Here is a 22,995-nt window from a genome sequence, read left to right as displayed (position 1 = left end):
GTAACAAGATAAAGGAAAAAGGAGAAGAGAATCAAAAGGGAAGGAAAGGAGACAAAGAGGGAAAGCAAAAAAAACAAAGACAGATAGGAAAGGAAAGAGAAAAATAAAATGTGTGAAGGAAAAAAGAGATGAAGCAAAGGATGGAAGGGAAGAACAAAAAGAAAAGAGAGGAAGGGTTAGGAAAATTTAAAAACCTAAAGAAAAGAAAGGGATGCAAAAGTTGTAAAGAAAAATTACAACCATTTTACAACGTTCAAATACAGTTCCCTAGATTTACATAGGTATACAACAATCACGGTGTTAGGCAGTATATGCAAATTAAGTCATTGGAATTGGTAAATGCATTCATCCCATTAATCAAGACAACCCATACACGGAATGTTTAGATATAGTATCATGCAGACACATATCCCCCAGGGATAGCTTACATGTCCAGCTATCTTAGGATATATTGAAGCATAATGCTGATATATGGCATCATATTATGGCACTCTACTTCAACATGTTGCAAGGTGAGCATGAGGGAGCTACAATTGAGATTTGAGATATCCCTACTGCCCACAAAAGGACTGTTGGGCAGTCCTGTGGGACCGTGCCTCAAATTAGGACCATTCCACACAAAATGGGACACTTCAGTGTATGGAGAATTTCTCCAAATATGAGTATACACTCATTGGCCATTTTATTAGGTACACCTGTTCACTTGCTTGTTAACACACATAGTTACTCAGCCAATCACATCGCAGCAACTCAATGCATTTAGGCATGTAGATGTGGTCAAAACAACTTGCTGTTCAAACCGAGCATCAGAATGGGGAAGAAAGGGGATTTAAGTGACTTTAAACGCGGCATGGTTGTTGGTGCCAGACGGGATGGTCTGAGTATTTCAGAAACTGCTGATCTACGGGGATTTTCACACACAACCATCTCTAGGGTTTACAGAGAATGGTCCGAAAAAGACAAAATATCCAGTGAGCGGCAGTTGTGCGGACGAAAATGCCTTGTTGATGTCAGAGGTGAGAGGAGAATGGGCAGACTGGTTCAAGATGACAGAAAGGCAACAGTAACTCAAATAACCACTCGTTACAACCAAGGTATGCAGAATACCATCTCAGAACGTGCAACACGTCAAACCTTGAAGCAGATGGGCTACAGCAGCAGAAGACCACACCGGGTGCCACTCCTGTCAGCTAAGAACAGAACAGGAAACTAAGGCTATAATTCACACAGGCTCACCAAAACTGGACAATGGAAAACTGGAAGAACATTGCCTAGTCTGATGAGTCTTGATTCCAGCTATGCCAGATGGCAGGGTCTGAATTTGGTGTAAACAACATGAAAGCATGGATCTATCCTGCCTTGTATCAACGGTTCAGGCTTCTGGTTTCTGGAACATAACAATGAGTTCACGGCACTCCAGTGGCCTCCACAGTCACCAGATGTTAATCCAATAGAGCACCTTTGGGATGTGGTGGAATGGGAGATTCGCATCATGGATGTGCAGCCGACAAATCGGCAGCAACTGCGTGACGCCATCATGTCCATATTGACCAAAATCTCTGAGGAATGTTTCCAGCACCTTGTAGAAAGTATGCCACGAAGAATGAAGGCAGTTCTAAAGGCAAAAGGGGGTCAAATCTGGTACTATCAAGGTATACCTAATAAAGTGACCACTGAGTGTAACTGGCCAGCCAGTAGGAAGGTACAAATCCCAACTTCCACTACATTGCATTTGTTTTAGCTAAAATATATCTATCACGTCACAAAATATTAATTTTGGAGATATGTTTAATAATATGATTTCAAATAATATTTTCAAAGAATACATAAAAGATTCACATTCCTCCAAATACTTCAGAAAGTGGAAAGATTAAAAATGATATTGAATTCTATAAATGATTTAAGAAAATGTCAAAGTACCACCGCATGCTTAAAATGCATTTAATATTCTTATTAAAATATAAAAATTTAATAGCCATCTGCACTAGTGAGATGATGTTAAGAGGGTGCTAACCTTATACTAGATGCGATTGATGTTGCTGTTTAAAACCAAAGGGAATTTTCAACAATGTCATATACGCTAATTAAGCATCTTCTTAAAGCTCCTTCTTATCTATTGGGCCTCATCAGAAAATAGAGAGGATTGACTTGACCAATGCAACATATTTATCTAAATGTTTAATTACTATGATGAATTTGTATGTCAAAAAATACATAGAATGAGTGTCTTAGTTATTAATTATTCACCATAAATTTAGAGAACTATTGGGCTCCTGGTTTTTTATTTATTTATTTATTTATTTTTTTAAACTTCTTTATTACACGGAGAAGACAAAGCATATAACATAAGGACAAAGTCATATATAGACATGTTGACAAAATAGGCATATACACATACAAAACGATGCACAATTGCAGTATCACATACAGTGCAAACAATAATCTGGGTGACCGAAAATAAAGTTAGGTGCATGACAATCATGAAATCAACCATAAGGCGCAAAAAATCTCCATTTCCCAAAGATGTTATTACCTCTACAGCCGCAAAACCTTGGGTTACAACATGTACATACCCTGCCCGTCAATGAGATCAAAACCCTGGTATGGTTTTTTTTTTAATTTTTTTAACTAAAGGTTCTTAAACATAGGGCTGCCACAGGAAGGACATGCCAGGATGAGAAACAGATTCCTTCTTTTTGTGACATTTGCATGTTTCAGGACGTCAATGGCGTTCCACGAAACCAGGCTAGTGATTGATCTGTGCTAATCAGCAAGCACCAACCCTTAGTGGAAATGGGACAGTGAGCAAAAGTAACCCCAAAATCATATGGTACAATTTGTTTTTGAAAACACAACCTTATTGCTGGAGATCTGACCATCTGAAAAACATCTAGGTCTTCACAATACATTTATTACCGCAAAAATAGATCTAATTACACTAGTCATAGAAAGTCTCAATCTGAAAACATGTTTAGAGGTAGTATTACAAATATCAGACCTCTACCATAGAAATATATTTAAATTCATCAATCAACTACAAACTGAATTTAGATTCAACAACAAAGAAATATTGAACTATTTAAGAGTTAGGGGTCTCTTAACAAATTAAAATAAAATAGAGAGTAATTATTATTGGTAAAAGACTTCTTTGAAACTTTTAAACTCAAATATACACAAATAGTTCTCCCAGCCTTAACAAAATGGAGTAGAGATCTGAAAAGATAAATGAATCCATTTAAAATGCAATGACATGGTAGCACATATTTTGTTCCGTGGTAAAGCATACCTCAACCTCTACTCTAACGTGTTTCGTCCTCCCTACATTGTATCTGAACAAACTACAAGATTTCTGGAACAATGTCCTTCAGACAGATGAGACCGAAGTGGAGATTTTGGCCATAAGGCGGTGGAGGATGATGATTTGGGCTTGTTTAGCAGCCACAGGAGCTGGGAACCATGCAGTCATTGTGTTGGCCATGAAATACTCTGTATTCCAAAGCTCTTTAGGTAACATTATAATTTCCAATTTAAGATAAGGTAATTCCTATGAACAGTTCTTAAAAGAATCACAAAATTCAGACTGCGAGGCAAACCAGAGCCTTGCTTTAAAGTTACGGAATCCTACCTCATGTAGCTTTTAAAGTAAATCTATTTAATCTGACTATTTTACTGTTATTAATACTTATATTTGTATTTACATTACTTATATTTACAATAAAACCATAACATAAATATGGAGATCCAACTGCACAACAATTTGCTTTGATCTGAATTTGATCCGAATCACCCTGCTGGCAAGATTTTTGACAACCCAGTAACATTTTTGAAATTTCACAAGGAAGGAAAAGAAATGCTGTTTGACATTGAAATCTGATCACAGCAATAGTGTGGGCACTACAAAGGAAGTCAAATTATCTACCTTTATAGGGTAAGATGAAAATTACACGTTGCAGTCTCACAATCATTATGAAGCTAATGCCCAATGTGATTCATTATTATTAGCGGAAACATAGGGGGACCTTTTGAAAAGAACATACTTTTTACTGCAAAAAAAGCTTTTAAGGCTAGATGACTGCTTTTATGCTTTACAGGAGACATGAAGCAAATTGTTTGTATTTCAGCCTAAGGGAAGAAAAGAAACGTACAATTAATGAAGGAATTTTAAACTGGTTGTATATTTTAAATGCTTGAATCTATAGCTTGCAAAGTATGCTCACTGTATCGCACATGAGTCTATGGCATTTGTTGGGCACATTCAAAATCTGCATCAGAGATATATTCAAAAGAATGAAAGTATTTTGTCTAGAATAGGATGGAAAATTTTGACCACTTCCAAAACCCTACCAAACTACCAAAACACTTTTGTGATCGCAGTACCTCTAACAGAAATAAACAGCTACAACAAAAAATATTTGAATAGATAACATGACGCGGTTGTGACTTTTTCTTTATTTCAGGGAGTGCAGAGAACTAGAGATACCAACAGAGCAGATAAGACACAGGGCAGGATAGACAAGAGTAGAGATGGAGCAAGTCTATCTAGTGTACAGTGCGTGTGTGGGGTGTCAGTACTGAGTATTAGACTGGGTGGAGTGTCCAATAACAGCGTGTTGGTGTATTATTTAAGTGTCAGTGTATGGTGTTAGGCTGAGTACGTGTTTGCATATAGTACTTTGGTTTACAAGCCAGGGAGGTTATGCGCAGAGTAACATGCAGAGAGCAAAGCACTAAAAAAAGTTGTAAAAAAGTAGGATAGACAAGAGTAGAGATGGAGCAAGTTCAGGTATTATCACAGATGAATCGTCATTACTAGCGTTTATCACAGTGAATCCCACAACTGACATTCACAGAATAATGATTTACGTCCGAGTGGGCATGTATAATTACAACTAGTAACAGTCAATTACTCACCAGTAGTAAACTAAATCACTTAAAGGAATATGTATTTTATTTGCTTCAGCAACAACTAGATATTTTGGTGATACCTACACACATAACCTAATATCCTAATCCCTAAGTATCCATAATTTATAGCATAGGTGCTGTTCTCTATATAGGGCCTTCTCTGCTACTCCTGCTGTAATTTTTGTAAACAAAGTTGTTTATTTATCACCCCAAGACCATAAAAATACATGAATTCAAAAAGCAAAACTATTGTCTGACCCAGAGTCCCACATGAAGTCCAGGATCCCCAGGTTTCTATGCAGGGCTGATCTCAGTACCAGGCGGTCCAGGCAGTAGCCTGCACCCTTAACCAGGGGAGCGCTTAACCAGGGGAGTACAATCTAGTGTACAGTGCGTGTGTGGGGTGTCAGTACAGAGTATTAGACTGGGTGGAGTGTCCAGTAACAGTGTGTTGGTGTATTATTTAAGTGTCAGTGTATGGTGTTAGGCTGAGTACGTGTTTGCATATAGTGCTTGGGTTTACAAGCCAGGGAGGTCATGTACAGAGTAACATGCAGAGAGCAAAGCACTAAAGAAGTTGTACTAAGTAGGAGCCCAGTGCAATTATGTGTAGCTGGCTCAGCTCCTCATGCATGAGAAACAATTGGCCTACACCTCACTCTGTATAGTTTATTTACTGCTCAAACCCGTTAGACTTTTAAAATATTGCCATCTATGTAAAAGAATAGGAGGTGCAAGAGAATATACTTGCCTGGGGTGCCACTTGGTCCATGACCGGCCCTGTCTTTAGGTCACTTTCCTATTTCTCTGGCTCTGTGGTGTTGGCCCACTCTCACTCCCATACCTTGGAACTTCTGAGCTCCAGCTGTCCAATGATGTCAGTCGTCGGTCTCACTGATGTCAGTGGGCTGTCCCAGTGACATTGGGGGCATTCCTGATGATGACAGGTAGCATCCCTACTGACATTGCGAAAACAACCCCTATTTAAAGGGGAAATGGGCAAGGAGGATTCGGGTGCTGACCTGGTAAACCGGAGAAGCAGTGCAAACCCAGAGAGTTCCCAGGTAGGCTCAATCCCCATGCACTCTCCTTTATACTCTTATGTCTCTTAAGCCTGCCTGGGGTTAGCCTCAACCATTTGTGAGTCTAGCCCCACCCCATGTTCACCACCCAAAGAGGGAAAGCTCCTAGTGGCCTACTCTAATGAAGTTGTCAAGTGTAGAGTTAACATATATGTAAGTTGTTAGAAATATAAGAATCATTGACAACTATAATTGTGAACAAATACTGGCATCATTTATCATCATCATATTTGTGTCTCATCTTCAAGTCACCAGCCTGCCTGCGCACACATATAAGTCAGCACTGTGCTGCAGTAACAGGAAGCATGGGAGGCGTGGGGAAAATGGGCACAAACCCAATGTTCAAAAAAACATTCTTACAGTGCTGCTGATAAAAATGCTGATAATGTGTGGAAACTGGTATTTTAAAAAAAAAACATCATTATACAGTGACATAATACACAATTATATGTATATATTTCAGTCTTAGTTCAAATGTAGGTTTAGCATACAATGCCATTTTATACTAAATCCAACTCAGGCACTGATAGGACAAACAACATAAAAAGACCATACACACCCCAAATCCCCTGTTCTCCTCTGATGTTCATACACAGCCATCATGCTAATTAGTTAAGTGTAAAAAATGCCCCATTTTTCTAACAAATTTGCTAATAAAATGCCTAGAATGTATGTTTCTACAATGAACTAAGTTCATTGACCTCATCAAAATGAAAGGTATTATTTACTATTGCCTATAACTGTTTTGTATTTCCATGATATCCAATTTGAGTTTTTTTAGGGTATTATGACTGCATTGTTTAGGAACTAGAGCAGTTTTATGCAAAACACAATATAAAATCAGATATTAGGGACCAGACAATTTAATTTAGTATACCTCCATTAGTTGGACAACAGTGAAGGATAGATTTTCAATATGATAGGTAAACTGGGCAAACAACATAGAAACATAGAATTTGATGGCAGATAAGAACCATTTGGCCATAGTTTTCCATTTGTCCTGATTTTTACCTTGTCCTAGATTGCTTAAATCCATTTTAAATGCCCATACTGTATTAGTTTCTACCAAATCTGGTAGGAGGCTGTTTCATTTACCTACTACTCTCTCTGTAAAGTAAAACTTCCTATACCTAAACCTTTGACTCTCTAGCTTTAGGCTCTGACCTCTTGTTTTATCGTTTATCCTTCTTTGAAATAAACTTCCCTACTGTACTTTGTTAAATCCCAGTATCTATTTAAATATCACATCTTTTGCTTCTCCCTTCCAACCTAAATACATAACTCCTTTCAAAATGTAAATATCCTTCTGGTTATGGCATCTCCAAAACTGTACACAATACTCTAGGTTACATCTGATTAGAAATCTGTAGAGTGGCATAACCACCTTCCTCTACTACTACTGCGTCTAGCTATAGAACCCAGCAACCTGCTTGCTTTTTGTAACAGTTTACTGCATTGCCTGCTTACCTTTAAGCCATCAGAAATAATTATTTCCAAGTCCTTCTCTTATACTTTCACTGACAGAACAGTCCCCCCAATGTTGTATTCTGCCTTGGGAATTTTATATCCCAAGTGCATTATTTTACATTTATCAACATTAAACTACAGCTGCCACACTCTCTTCTCATTTATTTAAATCACTTGCTGTTTGGCATGTTCCACTAGAATATCTAACATGTCCTAACAATCACAATTATGCATATAGAAACAAGTTAGTAGAAAAAAGGGATAAAATGCTTTACTCAGTTACATAAATAGCAAGACTCGGTCCATACAGTAGAGGTTTATCAGAGTTGGTACTTTATAATACAGCATTAATTTGAAGTAATTAGTACATAGAAAATATAATGTAACGGTGTTTGTGTTGAATTTTTTGTGTTCATGTGCGGATTGGGCAGGGTCGGATTAAGAGCATTATGGGCCTGGTGCTGAGGATTTTGGTAGGCTTTTTATGGGAATAAATAAAATAGACAGATAGATAGATAGATAGATAGATAGATAGATAGATAGACATCTTAACTACTTGACATCCATGTGTACTGAATAAGATGCCATCAGTGCTAGGCAGATAATATATAAGATAGAATCTTATGTGATGGGATTGGGAGTACATCAGTACACTAAAAAAGTCATCATACACGGGATGTCATATAGGGGGTATAAGGCATTTCTGGAGGCATAGTGGCATATAGGGGGTTAAAAGGCATATCATGGGGAAGAGTGGCATATATGAGGGTATAAGGCATTTCTGGGGGCAGAGTGGCAAGCCTGGGGGCAGATGTGCATAACGGGGAGGGGGGGCAAGTTGGCAAATAAAAGGAAAAAAACCAAAAAGTATTTCCTCAATCATAGCTTTTATTAAATATGGAAAAAATAGTTTACATGAATTAATATTTACTAGTAAAACATTTTTCCTATAGGGTCATCTTATATTCAGGCCTTTTCTTTTTTTCCCTAAATGAATATTCAAATTTGGGGGGGGGGTCGTCTTATAATCGAGCAAATATGGAACAATCCCCTTCCACACACTTTGATCTCACCCACTGTTAAGCCTCCACATCTGATAATAGCTCACTGCTGGGAGCTGACTCTTACCACATCCACTATGGAGGAAAAGAAAAACGGGAGGATTTCCTGTGTGGCATTATATTATAAACCCTTCATTTGATATCACATCCTGTTTACAGTGAACGCCCACCTAAACCTATTTGCTTTGTTTATGTAGATCAGTAAGACAAGTTACCACATTCCCCCACTTTTCTTCGTCTATGTTGCTCCATTTTGTAGTTATACCTCTAGTTCATGAAAACCCAGTGGGAGCGAAAACCTGATATACAGGAAAAATTCAACCCACCACCCTTCCGGAATAGTTCCCTCAGTGACATAAGTTCTCCTGTACTGTCACTGTCAGTTCTCATATTAACAAAACTTAATAGAGTTTAGGTGAGTCTGTGTAAATAAAGCTTTGCATTTTATGTATGTGCAGTGTAAAACTTTATTGAATGATGTATATTTTTTGAGAGAAACAGAAGTAAGCTAGAGAGAAAACAAACATTTTAAATCCATTGTTATATATCCCCTTTGCAAGTTTCTTCCTGAATGGTATTGTAACTGTTGTGAAAGAACATCACTGTTGTGAATGAACAGCCAGCCCTACATTGCATATTTATCCCACCACCCAGCCCCTCCTTTAGTATTGATTTATGTGATGCCCTCAGCAAGCACCCTCTTGTGAGCTAATGCCTCCACACCCCTGCATATTGCCCCTCCTTAGTATCATGTCAGCCCTGGCACCCAGATTGGAAGCATAGGACTTGCCATCATTGACCCCAAAAAGCTTGCCTGTGGCGTCCTAGCCTCAAACAACCTCCCAGTGTCATGCCCCCTCTCTTACACAATATTTATTAATTTACTCATTCACAAACATTCATTCACTCATTTATTCACAGATACTCATTCATTCACAGATACCCATTCATTTCCCGAATCACGCATACTCATTCATTTGTTTCTAGCAAACTTATAGTATTGTGATTATTGTGAAGAACAGTTTGGTTTTCATATTTCTATTTTTTAACATTTAGAAAAATGACAAAACAACTGAAATACCAAAATAAATCACAAATGTATAGCTGGAGATGAAGCATGCAAGCATGGAGGTAATCTAGTTATTTGTCACAGTGATTGCTGTAATTAGTGCAATCGCCAGCAGAAAATATGAGCTTGGATGACATAGGTCAACTGTGTTTAGAAAGCAAATATGCAAAACACCAGAGCGATCTTTGGTTACTGATTTTATAGATACAAGATATGCATATATCTATGTAATTATGCAGCTAGAAAGAGAAGCCTAATAGCAACATCACCATATTCAGCTGTGAAGGCTCCTTAACTTAATCTACCTTAATTAAAACATAAACGTCAACTAGCTTATGGAACACTACAGTGCCTAGCAAAAGTATTCACACCCTGGCATTTTTCCTATTTTGTTGCATTACAACCTGGAATTTTATTAAGGACACGGAGGCTCCTATTATAGTGCATTCTCTTTCTTTATTACTACCCCTCAGCAGCAAAAAAACGAGGGAAGCAGTTAACTGAAGAGAAAAAACATGTATAAAGTGATATAAACAGATCAGCCAATCAGCAACAGTTTCAATATATCAAAGGGTGTGAAACACTGCTGCACTTCCTCTTTTCTTGCTGCTCCCTCAGTGGACAGTTAAGTATATTTTGCTCTACGGTTTTTCTCTGTATTAACCGCATAGTTAATTTCATATTCACTGATTTTTGACTGCCTTAATTGTGTTCTATGTTCCGTTATTGTCCTTTATAGTTTTGATATTTCATTGTATTGTGTAGCTTTTAGATTCATCTTCATCCGACATATCGGAACAAGGATCCTTATAGGAGTTAAGGTCATCACCACTCTCATCAGATTCTGATGAATCTATTTGAGCCTTAGCTCTTTTCCAATGTCTGGCCGCTTTTGTCCGGTCAGGGACTCTTTTGCACGGTAAACCAGCGCTCTCAGGGACAGGGGCAGAAGCCTTGTCCATCACGACAGTAGCATGGCTGTCAGTCAAGAGTGGGGACAGCTGTTTAGTTTTACACAGGGCCTTTTTGCCTAGGGGGGGAGGAGTGGGCACAGATGTAGGAGCTGAGGCAATAGGTGCTTGGAGCAAAGTCTGCTGAATAGATGTGTGAGTGTGAGAATAGAGTGAATAGAGTGAGACATAACACCCATAGCAGAAGACAGTGCTTTAATAATGGAGTGGGACATGGTAGCATCCAGTAAGGACTGAAAATCCTCTGAGGATAGAGGATTGGAATCCTCACTATGATCCCTAATAGAAGAGCCTGCAGCCCCAGCAGGAGCAACCTGATCGGCAAAATGAGCCATGAGCAGCTAAAGATATAAATATACTAATACCTAGAAAACAACAGAGGGAACAAGCGAAGGGCTGATTAACCTCTAAACTGCATGTCCCAGGCGTCAGGCGACACAAACTGCGCATCCCTTCGCAAAACCCCAAATATAGGCCGCACCCCCACTTTAAAGACCTAAAGTGGGGGGGGGGAAGTGTGGCCTATATTCAGCCCAATATGGTACATGGAGCCTGTCTTGTGGAGTGGCAGAATGGTTGAGTATGGGGTGCTGTTGGCCAGTGGCCCTTCAAGCCCAGTGTGCAGGATGGCCAGTGCAGGCCTGGCACAAACCAGAGGTTGCTTCAGTAAAGCAATTCACTTATGCTAAAAGGTGTGATAATTGTCCTTAAATAACGGACTCTGGAAAATTAACTTTTTATTTAATCCAAATTGGATTTTCAAACTAACAACTGAGATGAATGACTTTTGATCCTGATAATTTTCTGACAATCTCAGTAGTTAATTATGAATATTATGTTTGTCACTATTTGTTATCCAGACAACAGAAATAGAGTTTAACGAGATTTTCAGAACGGGAATCTAAACCGAAGGAGACTTTGTTACAAATTATCACCTGCTGGTTTAAACTCTAATTAGAAGCTTATGTCACAGTATTAGAGCTGAGGATGGAAATCCGCATGATCCTTCGCCAATGTATGCACTAGATGCTGACACACTACAAGGAACATAAGCTTCTGAGAGATTTGCTAGTTAAACATAGGACTAGGGTATTTTTTCTGTTCATCTTAAAATTGATCCTAAATATGTTACTAAGACGTTATTAGTGTGATTACATATTATGCACACTTTTTATCTGATTTCCACAGCATTCCATTTGTAATGACTCTGGAAATGAAAAGAATGTGTACTTCTTACATTATATTGGCGTGGAATGCTGTTGAAAAGAGAAATCAGTCACTTTTTGCCAAATATTGCATTTTGTAAATAAAATATAGTTTAGAGTATTTAGTGATTCAAATAAAGCAATATAAATGTATCAGAGACACATCTTGTGACTGTAGGATCTGCCATTGCAACGTCCGATTAACATAATTGGGAATAATATTTTCCCGGTTGTTATTCTTGCCATTTTGTTGAGTTACTGTTGCTTTTTGGTGCTAGATGCTTTTGTAAATGGGGGTTAGAAAACAGGGAGATCACATTCAGTCTGTAAGTTGACATTCTAGTTCTGCTACTCTTTGCCACAGATTTCATGTTACATTCGTTGCAAGCCGTGGCACATTTATCTTTGTTGCTGAGCTGGCACCAGCCACTCCCTTCTGCATCTGCATCCTAAATGCTGGGATTTGGGACACTGCGGCCTATCCCAGAACCCCACTTAATAAGGACAAGTGGCATGAGATGGAAAGAAATTGTTAATGAAAGAGAGTGTTAATGGGACAGTTAGGGGGTATGCGATTTCTCTTCTAAGCAGCAATGGAGCTACAGGGTTCCTGATCTTCCATTAGGATGACTTGCTCCTTGTAATACAGCAGAGTTGCTGCCGCCCTCCTGGATCTATCGACCTAGATTTAATCTGCCTAGGACATATTAGGCCACTAGTTACAAGGTTCCTTAAACCATATCTCTCCAATAAAAACTGGTCAATGATATTTTGGAGCCCACATTTGACATGTCCATGTTCGTAGATCAAAATATACTATATATATATATATACTATATAAAATATACTATATGACCAAAGGTGTGTTGACACCTGACCATCACACCTATAAGAGCATGTTGGATATCTTATTCCAAAAACCATTTGCATTATTATGGAGTTGTCCCTCCCTTTGTGGCTATAATAATAGCTTTCCACAAAATGATGGCGTGTGTCTGTCGAAATATGTGCCCATTCAGCCAAAAGGGCACTTATGAGGCCAGACACTGATGTTTGACGAGAAAGACTGGCTCGCAATTTATGCCAAAGGTGTTCAGTGGGGTTAAGGTCATGGCTCAGTGCAGGCGACTCAAGTTCCTCCACACCACACTCATTATACCATGACAGGTACCAACTTTAGCACTCTGCAGGCCCGCTCTGTAATTGAGCGGGGTCTAACACTTCTGGGCTAAACTGCTCCTAGATGCTTTCACTTCACAATAGTAGCACTTACAGTGTACCAGGACAGATCTAGCAGGGCAGTAATTTCACTAATAACTTCGGCAAAGATGGCATCCTATGACAGTTCCACGTTTAAACTCACTGAGCTATTCAGTAGGACTCATTCTACTGCCAATGTTTGTCTTGATTTTATACATCTGTTAGCAATGGATGTGGTTGCAATAGCTAAACTCAATAATTAGGAGGTATGTCTATATAATTATGGTTATATAGTATATTTCAGATGCTGGAATTGTGCAATAAGGTCAAGGATGAAAAGATACACGATTCCATGTGTCTAATACACACGTTTTGTACGTTTCGAACGAATCTCCGAAGAAAAGGATGATTCCGGCAAAACTGAGGAAAATGAATTGCAAAACCAACGACATTTTGTAATAAGTCATTTCTTTCTCTAACACACTTTCTGGGACAGTTACCAGTAATTACAAGATGTTGCTTTATCTTGGGTCATACAGGCTTAAACAAGCTATTAGCATTTTTGTCAGCATTCGCAGAACATGTGGTTAAGTTTCAAAGTGGGTACATGTGTTAAGCATGCAGATCTCGATAAATCTAAGAGGTGCTAATTATTAAGTATAAGCAAATACAAACTCCAGGCAATCCAGGACAGGGTATAAAAGGTTACCTACAGTAAAAGAAAAGTAAAAAGCTATATTATAGTTAACCATTAATGAAAGAAATCTCAGATCACTCTAAAATTAAACTTTTTATGATATACCGTATTGGCCCGATTATAGGCCACAAAATCATGGAGGTGCGGCCTATAATCACGGTTTAGCGCAGGGATGCGCAATCTGTACCGCCCGACGCCTGGGACATGCAGTTCTGGGCGCCAGGCAGGTGGGTTTTTTTATTTTTCATTTAGCCCCGCTGCGGGTAAGCAACAGGGTTCGGATCCAGGTCCCCCGCAGCACTGCAGAAGTTGTCTAAGTGCTTTGCGCAGATGTCCACCAGCTGCCCTCGCTAGACACCAGGGAGTCTGGGGATGCATTGGTAAGTTGGGGGGAGGAAGGCATATTTGGGGGCATAAAGCATATCAGGAGGCAGAGTGGCATGTCTGGGGGCATGAAGCATATCGAGAGAGCAGAGTGGCATATCTGGGGGACAGACTGGCATATCTGGGGGGCATTAAGCATATCTAGGGGGCAGAGTGGCAAATCAGAGGAGCAGAGTGGCAAATCTGCTGGGCATGAAGCATATCTGGGGGTCAGAGTGGCATATCTGGGGGTCAGAGTGGCATTTCAGGGGGGCAGAGTGTCATATCTGGGGGGCAAAAAGCATATCCAGGGGAAGAGTGGCATATCTAGGGGCAGAGTGGCATATCAGGGGGGTATATCTATAAGTAAGGCGCATTATGAATTATGAGGGGACCTTAAAATGGCTATTGGCTTTCCAAATTTCTGTTTGTATATCACCTATGCTGACTATGCTGCATAATAGATACCAAAAATGTTAAAATACATGTATTCCTGTTCATTAGATAAAATACTGTTTAACCATTTCACTTATTTCTTTAAAAATATTTTTTTCTTTAAAATACAAAACTTATATTAGACAGGTTCAAATTTTGTTTCCGAATCAAAAAGCCCCCCCCCCCCAGAATTTCATCCAAAATGAATGTACAGAAAACTAAATTTGTTGTTCAAAAACAAATAAGCCAAAAGCAAAATTAAAAATGTATCTGAAATTGTTTTGGTCCTTGTGCACAAGACTATTGCATTTCACGGTTAGGGTTAATATCTCCTTGCCAGTGTTAGAAAAGTAAGTGAAGGGTCAGGGGAGAAAAGATTGTATCAATGACAAGGAAGTTCTAGCAGCTAAAATGGCATGCTTCTGTGAAAAAGTGAGTTTTGAGATGTTTCTTGAATGTTTGAAGGAAGGGTGAATGCTGAAGGTTCGTTGGAAGTAGATTCCAGAGATGGTGCAGCCCGAGTGAAATCTTGTAGACGGGAAAAGGAAGAGGTGATAAGTGAGGAGGAGAGCCTTGGCCCATGTGAAGAACATAAGGATCGAGTAGGAGAGTATTTGCTTATGAGGGCAGAAATGTATGGAGGAGCAGTGTTATGGAGGGCCTTATATATTAGTACCAGGATTTTAAATTTAATTCTAAAGGTGATAGGGAGCCAGTGGAGGGTTTCACAGAGTGGAGAAGCAGAAGAGGAGCGGCGTGCAAGGAAGATAAGCCTAGCAGCAGCATTTAGGACAGACTGCAGAGGAGAGAGTCGAGACAGTGGAATGCCAACCAGAAGAGTGTTGCAGTAGTCAAGACGGGAAATGATAAGTGAATGAACCAGAGTTTTTGTGGATTCTTGGCTGAGGAATGGGCGGATGCGAGAGATGTTTTTTTAGGTGCAAGTGTCAGGATCTGGCGAGGGACTGAATGTGAGGGATGAAGGAGAGGTTAGAGTCAAGGATGACCCCAAGGCATTGGGCCTGGTTAGTAGGAGAGATAGTAGTGTTGTTAATGGTGATAGAGAATTCAGGTAGTGGAGTGGAGATGGAAGGAGGGAAGATAATGAGTTCAGTTTTAGAAAGATTACGTTTCAGGTAGCGTTGTGACATCCATGAAGAAATAGCAGACAAGCAATTGGTAATACAGGACATGAGAGATGGAGAGAGATCAGGAGAAGATAGGTAGATTTGGGTATCATCTGCAAATAGATGTTACTGGAGGCCAAATGAGTTGATTAGTTTGCCAAGAGATGAAGTAAGAGAGAACAGCACAGGGCCAAGGACTGAACCTTGGGGGACGCCAACCGAAAGTGGAAGGGGTGATGATGTCTTGCCAGAGAAGCTGACAGAGAAGGAACGGTTTGACAGAGATGAGGAGATCCAGGAGAGAGCTGTACCTCGAATGCCTGTAGAAGCAAATGAGTCAAGAAGAAGGTGGTGATCAACAGTATCAAAAGCAGCAGAGAGATCCAATAGTATTAGAATGGAGAAGTCACCTTTTGCTTTGGCAGAGAGCAAGTCATTGGAGACTTTTGTTAGAGCTGTTTCAGTAGAGTGAAGGGGTTTGAAATCAGACTGTAGAGGGTCAAGGATTTAGAGGGTCAAGGATTTTTAGAGGAGAGGAAGTTAGTAAGGCGATTGTACACAATCCGTTGATGCAACTTAGAGTTAAAAGGAAGCAGAGAGATAGGGCAGTAGTTAGTCAGACAGATGGGATCTCTTTAGAATGGGTGTGATTAGCGCATGCTTGAAGGCTGTTGGTACAGTTCCAGATGATAGAGAAAAATTAAATAGGTGGGAAAGTGATTGAACAAGGGCTGGACATATATACTTTGTGAGGTGTGATGGGATGGGGTCAAGGGGACAGGTTGTTTGGTGAGAGGAAGAAAGAAAAGTAGTGGTGGGTGGTATAGGAGAGAAAGAGGGCAGAGTTGTAGGTACGAATCAGGAATTTATAGTGAGTAAAGTCTTCTGAAGTAGTGTTCAGCCGTGTGGCAGCACTTCTGAAGAAACCGTGTGGTTTTGGTATGCCACGGTGGGCGTTTCAATTGTCGGGGGTAACATTTAGCAATTGGAGCTATGATGTCGAGAGATGAGGCAAGTGTATTGTTATAAAAAAGAGGCTGCTGCGTCTGGGCGGGATAGGGTTAAAATGGAAGGTAAGAGAGGTTCTAGTGAGGCTGACAGTTGGGTAATGGTATTATATGGTAATGGCCTATAAATATGAGGTGAGCGCTGCAGGTTTGTTTTGTTAGGGGTTAGCACTGGAGAAAAAGTTAGAAGGTGGTGGTCAGACAGAGGGAAGGGAGAGATGGAGAAATCTGAAAGGGAGCATGATCTGGAGAAAACCAGATCAAGTGAGTGTGTGTGTAGGGGAATTAGTCCATTGAGAAAGACCAGAAGAGGATGTCAGGGAGAGGAGTTTGGAGCTAGCAGAGTTGTTAGATATATCTAAAAGAATGTTAAAGTCACCCATAACAAGACAGGGGATCTTAGGAGAGAGGAAGAAAGGGAGCCAGGCAGAAAAGTGGTCAAATAACTGTGAGGTAGGACCTGGAGGGCGATATATTACTGCAATTTGAAGGGAGAGTGGAAAAAAAAGACGGATTGCGTGAACCTCAAAGGAACAGAATGAGAGGGAGGGAGTGGTTGGTATATGCTGGAAGGTGCAGTGAGGTGAGAGAAGGATCCCTACACCAACACCCTTTTTGTTGGTGCCTTGCCACTAATATCTATTTCAACATGTATCATGTATAGCTAAACTTAGTTGTGCAAAATAATAAAAAGTACAAACAAAAAAGTATCATAATTTCACAACCAGAGGTAATTTGTTCTGAAATTCAGTGTCAGACTATTTAATGGCTTGTAATTTTTTTTTTTTATTATTTTTTTTTACATTTTCTTATTTACTGACCCTGACTGCCAAAGGTGCCCATGTATCTGAAACTGACACTTTTCAAACCTATTATCAAAAGCCCACTTTTAGAAAGCCCCCCATCAGGACACTCACTGTTCTAATCCCTTACTCTACTTACCTCATATGCTGTTTTTTGAAGGGATGTATAGATAAGAAGATTGACCATAAACTACAATGGGACACAGCTAGCATTATAGGATCATACATACAGACCGTTCATCACTTATCATAAAGTATAATTAGGGCAGCCCATAATTTGGTATTGTGCCAATCAACCCAATGGTTTCTAGAGTCACAGATAAATGGTGTCCTACTATAAAGTAGAAACGGGTGGCGATGTCCCACTCCAGCTAAGAGACATATATTTCCAGTTTAGGGATGCACCTGGGTTCAGTGGAATCTTAATGAAACCTAGACTTTGTGCTAGTCCTTGCCCCTAGGTTAAGAAGTTCACATCTCCAAAAATCTAATTACAACAGTGCTTCACCTATGAGAAACAAATATGAAAATAAAAGATAACATTTGTATTATGAAATAAAAGTAGTTATTTGTAGTAAAACCCTACTACCTAAATGAACTGGTATCATATGTCCACATATATCAGAGACAAGGATTCAGATTGATTATGCAATTAATTTACAAAGCAAAGTCATTTTGAAGGTAACCTCAAGTTCCGATTAGATAACGAAAATAATTTTCATGAATTTAATGCAACTTGTATCAGGATCAAAATGCTTATAATATTTAATGTTTCAAAGGTTTAATGCAGCATCAATAAAAGGCTGCAAACTGGCAAAGAATCAATTGCTATCAGTGGGAGCTTCAAACTGTCCCTGGTAATGATTAGCACACTGTTCCTTATGCAAAGCAAGTGAAGTGTAAAGACTTTATAATACTTAAGAAAATTGCATTGGCTTATTTCATAGGAATCAGTCATTACATGCAGGAGCTTGGCATGTTAAAGGGTCAACTTTGGGCCAAGATACAATATAAAGACATTCCTTTGAATCGTCTTACAGATGCCTCAATTGGAAAAAATTGAGTGAACTGGGTGTTATGATGTATGAGTCACAGATCAAAGTACACCACTGTACAACACAGAAAGTTCAGACTATGCTACCTATAACAGCCAAGTGCTTAAAAACATATCCCTCACAGACTATACGCTACAATACAATACAATACCTTCTCTAATATCCTGAAGAAAATGTGGCATACAACATTGTAAAACTGAAGGAAGAACCCACTGTGCAAGAATATGCCCTTTAGGTAGCATACCTACCCACCAGTCCTCCAGCGTGAGGAAGAGTGCAGTCTGCATGAATCAGGTTGAATATATATATATTGCATTATTATATATATCATTACATTATTATTTATTGTATCGTTATCAATCTGTAGCGTTGTACAACGGGTATACAGGCAGAACATAACAAGTAGTATATAACATAATTTGACTTACAGAAATAACAGGTGAAGAGGGCCCTTCTTAAATCTAGAGGGGGTTAGAGTGTATTACACATGAAGTAAAAGTGCCACTGTTAAAGATGGACCAGACACACTAGAAGTATTGGAGGAGATGGACTATCAAAGGTGAGCTAAACGAATATGGGAGGGTGTTAATACGTATTGTTGTAAGCGTCCTTAAAGAAGTGGGTCTTGAGGGACGTTTTGAAGGACCAAAGACAGGGGGAGAGATGGATAGGGCAGGGGAAGGCATTCAAAAGGATTGGGACATCCCTTGAGAAATTTTGCAAGCGTGCATGAAAGCTAGGAATCAGAGGAGAGGACAGAAGGAGATACTGGTTAGGAGTGTATTTAGAGATGAGTGATGTGATTTATGTAGGGGAAGCGCTATGAAGGGCTTTGAAAGTAAGGGTCAGGATTTCTAAATGAATTCTGAAGAGCACATGCAGCCAGTGAAGACTGACAGAGGGGAGAGGTGTTAGTAAAGCAATGGGAGAGAAAGATACATCTTGGAGCAGCGTTCATGGTGGATTGTAGAGGGGTGAGACAGGTAGGAGGGTGACCAGCAAAGACAGAGTTACAATAGTCAAGGTGGGAAATAATGAGGGTATGGATAGGGAGTCTTAATATGTAGCTTAGCTGGTCCTTCCTTTGCAGCTATAACAGCGTCCACTCTTCTGGGAAGGCATTCCACAAGATTTTTGAGTGTTTTTCATCCAGAAGAGCATTTGTAAGGCGAGGCACTGCTGTTGGATGAGAAGGCCTGGCTTGTAATCTCTGTTCCAGTTCATCCCAAAAGAGTTTGATAGGGTTGAGGTCAGGTCTGTGCGGGCCAGTCAAGTTCTTTCCCATCAAACTCCTTCAAGCATGTCTTTATGGACCTTGTTTTGTGCAAAGGGGCACGGTCATGCTGGAATAGAAAAAGGCCTTCCCCTTCCAAACAAAGTTGGAAGCATAGCATTGTATAAAATATCTTGGTATGTCCCCTTCATGACATAAAAGTATTATATATGCATACTTACCTCTGCCTAAAATTTGTAGAACATATTGAAACCAGAGAATTTAATTAAAATAATAGATGAGGTGATGGAAGGTATAGGTATGTTCACCCCCTCTATAGCATGTTTACCCTAATTAAAGCATACTATTGTGTATCACAAACTAAAAAGATGTCACAAGACTACCATTAGCTATTCTCCAGGCTACTTTCCAAAATTTTTGGGCCAAAAAGACTCACTTGTATTGGAGGATGTGTTTAGCAATGTAGCTATATGACTAATGTAGTTATATGTAGTTATATGACTAATGTAGTTATATGTAGTTATATGACTAATGTAAAGGCATTTGGATCCTAAAGAAAGGTAGTAGTTCATAAACACAGACACTTGAAAGCATGCCCCAGAGATTCTGAATGTAGTGTTCTGAAATAAGATTTCTATTTTATCTTGCATTTTTATGGATATCTGATATCATATACACTGCCGTTATACAACATTATATGAAGTGTCACATCCTAACATTATGAAATGTCTTCGACAATGTAAAGTGATATTCTTGTTGAATAATTCTTTAAAAATCAGTGTAACCAGACAGAGAAAGTGCAGACTTTACACAATCTTTCAAAGGGAAAGTAAAGTTTGCAGATTTAGAAATTGAGCCTGATATTCGCTGGAAGCTAGATTTATAACAACACAGATAGAGTCTAAGCTCAATATACATGCATGCTGCATAAGTCACTTTTTTATGTGAACACTTATTTTTAAAGACTTTACAAAAGACATATTTTTTAACTTGGAAAACAGGGGTGTGCATTTAGATGACAACAGTGGTATTTACAATAATACTTTGTGGTTTAGGAAGCTACAATGGGTCATTGTCATACCGGGGAACTTTCCGGGTTTGACTCTGAGATCTCCAGGTGATGCACCTCTTCTCCGATTCAAGACCCGAATCCTGAGCCCATTTTTCCCTTTTAACAAAGGTGTTTCCTGCTGACATCAGCGGAAAGCCCTCAACATCAGCGGAAACACCCCCAAAGTCAACGGGAACCCACACTGATGTCAGCAGGACCGCCCTCCGATGCGTCCCGCAAGGGAAGGCTCCAGGTAGCCAGAGCTAAGAAGTTCCCAGGTATGGCCATTGTTCACTTGACATTGTTCCAATGACTGTGTACTGTAAATTAGCTGTTCTCCATCACTACCACGTGTCACCAAAGACTCTCTAGCAAATATTGTGTCAGCTGAATATTTTTATTGCCAGTAACTAACTTTTTAAATTAGAGACTTTATTTATGCTTGCCTTGCAAACACCATGGTGTGCCATACTTTAAAATCTTGCATTGACTGCTGTTTCAACAGCTGTTCACTGAGACAAATACTATACTTTCAAGGTGAATGTGCTCCACAGACCACACAGTTCAGTGTTTTAGTTAAAAAAAAAAAAAAAAAAAAAAAACTTTATTTCAGGTAACGAAGTTCATGCTACAACAGTAAAAATCAATAATTTAAAAATGTAAATCAATAAAACTAGATATGTTTTAACCATGGTTATGTGTTTTGCTCATGGTAGCCATAATCATGGTTCAAAGATAGAAATATAGAAAAGCCTGGTCCTCCCATAGCTTTGTTGTAGCTTCTTGCAGTTGAGACGCTGGTCAAAAAGTGACGTACTGGCAATTCTATCGCATACCCGGTGGTACAGCTTACCTGGCATTTAGGCAGCTGCAGGCTTCCCAGGATCGTCTGTCAGACTGTGGGTCGGGTACTTGGTAATTCGCAAGGAGGGGTGTCCAATTCACCCTCTACATTTCCTAGCTTTCAGTTTTGATGTGTGTTTTTTTGTTTTCCATTTCTTTAAATCAGTAAGTATGTAGTCAGTCTGTATGCAGTCAGTCTGTATGTAGTCGGTCAGTCAGTCTGTATGGATTCTTTTATACTGCGTCTATGTTTTGTTTATATCCAGTCTTTGTGTTTGCCAGTTGCTGTTGGCTATTTTATTATTCAGTACCCAAGTCTTAAGGTATTGTATTCATATTTAGGTTTCTTAATACTTCTCCAGTATGTTTACTGCTTCTCCACATGGTCGCTATCACCCAGAGGGTCAGCTTTTCGGGTAGCTGGTTTATCTTTATTTACAACATTCTGATTCTTGTCTCATTGTTTGTTCAGCTGTACTACATACATTTTTAGATTATCATTATCGGTTGTGACCATCTAAAGCCCGGGCGCACTTAATAAACTAGGTAGGAGGCTACAGTAGCACAAAGATTCCATTACAGCGTCGCATTGGTAGTCTGCCCCCATAAAGTAGTCAGTCTCTCCCCAAGGCTGTCCCAAGGCTGACTAATTTGGAATCCCAGCTGGCAGAGGCAGGTCCTGCCCCCACCCCCCTTTACAGACTCTGCCCATTCCTCAGCCTGCTCCTTTGGGAAGTACAGGGACAGCTATGTTCTCCATCAGGTCTCCATTTCTCCAGCCCACTTTATTCAGGGCAATCTTAGGAAAGAGATTTTTGAAAATATGTTAGTTTCCCTCCTAATCAGCTTTTATGACCTGCCAATAATACATATTTTTCCTTAAATCTAAAGACCCTAGAGTGTCTCTACATTTGTTCTGGACTTCAGCCTTTACAGAGATGTTATATGTTTTTCCCAGTTTATCCACATACAGTGGGGCAAAAAAGTATTTAGTCAGCCTCCATTTGGGCAAGTTCTCCCACTTAAAAAGATGAGAGAGGCCTGTAATTTTCACCATAGGTACACTTCAACTATGAGAGACAGAATAAGGGGAAAGAATACAGGAAATCACATTGTAGGATTTCTAATGAATTCATTGGTAAATTCCTCGGTAAAATAAGTATTTGGTCACCTACAAACAAGCAAGATATCTGGCTCTCACAGACCTGTAACATCTTCTTTAAGAGTCTCCTCTTATGGAAAAAAATAATAAATATGATTTCATGCAAAAAAGAGTCTCCTCTGTCCTCCACTCGTTACCTGTATTAATGGCACCTGTTTGAACTTGTTATCAGTATAAAAGACACCTGTCCGCAACCTCAAACAGTCACACTTCAAACCCCACTATGGCCAAGACCAAAGAGCTGTCGAAGGACACCAG

General features: G+C 39.5%; 1 protein-coding gene across 1 annotated transcript in view; it reads right to left on the bottom strand.

The window, feature by feature from the left end:
* The window catches only part of TMEM132D (transmembrane protein 132D), a 354,799-nt gene that overhangs the window by 121,901 nt on the left and 209,903 nt on the right, over nt 1-22,995 (bottom strand). The gene's annotated exons all lie outside the window — the stretch shown is intronic.

This window comes from Spea bombifrons, chromosome 1 (assembly GCF_027358695.1).
Source record: "Spea bombifrons isolate aSpeBom1 chromosome 1, aSpeBom1.2.pri, whole genome shotgun sequence".
Taxonomy (NCBI): Eukaryota; Metazoa; Chordata; class Amphibia; order Anura; family Pelobatidae; genus Spea; species Spea bombifrons.
The sequence above is the reverse complement of the archived record's forward strand: the minus strand, read 5'-3'. Positions and strand labels throughout refer to the sequence as shown.